Here is a 702-nt window from a genome sequence, read left to right on the forward strand (position 1 = left end):
ATTGGAGGGGTCTCAGGTGTCACTGGGGGGGGGGGGGTCTCTGATGGAGGGTAGTGGAGGCTCCTGGGAAGGTCTCAAGCAGGAAGGGGGGAGGGAGGGGATCCCAGGGGATATTTGGGGTCCCTCAGGGACGGGGGGCGGCCTCTGACACACACACACACACACACACACCCCCTCTGGGGCTGATCTGTCACCTCTGACCCCCTCCCTGGGACCTCTGACCCCCTGGGTCAAAAGGTCCCCAATTTGTCCCCAACTGTCCCCAAAGGATCCCAGGGAGTCGTCCGGGGGGTTTCGGGGGGTCCTTGGGGGGTCCCGGCTCGTCACGGTCCTGGGGGCTCAGCAGAGACGGACGCACCCACCGTGTCCGGTGCAGGCTGGGGTGGGGGACAGAGAGTGACATTGGGGACATTAGGGGGGATTGGGGACTTTCGGGACACTGGGGGGACATTGTGGACATTGAAGACAGTGGGGGGACGGGGGACATTGGAGACACAAAGGTGGCATTGGGGACATTGGAGTGACTGAGGACATTAGGAGGATTAGGGACACTGGGGACACCGAGGGGACATTGGGGACAGTGGCACCCACCCTGCAGGGAGCTCCAGAAGGAGCCCAGGGTGGCGTTGCCGGTGACGGCACCGGGTCCTGCCGGGTTCCGGCGGGTGCTGGTGACACTCAGGCACCGCCCCTTGTCTCCAA

At 64.4% G+C, this 702-nt stretch overlaps 1 long non-coding RNA gene across 1 annotated transcript; it reads right to left on the reverse strand.

Moving 5' to 3' along the window:
• Positions 1-296: 296 nt before the first annotated feature.
• LOC113980640 lies at positions 297-702 on the reverse strand. Its single transcript, XR_003538181.1, has 2 exons — positions 592-702; positions 297-377 (listed from the first exon to the last, which is right to left on the reverse strand). It is a non-coding gene; the product is annotated as an uncharacterized LOC113980640 (long non-coding RNA).

This window comes from Neopelma chrysocephalum, unplaced genomic scaffold (assembly GCF_003984885.1).
Source record: "Neopelma chrysocephalum unplaced genomic scaffold, ASM398488v2 Primary Assembly neopelma1_94885, whole genome shotgun sequence".
Taxonomy (NCBI): Eukaryota; Metazoa; Chordata; class Aves; order Passeriformes; family Pipridae; genus Neopelma; species Neopelma chrysocephalum.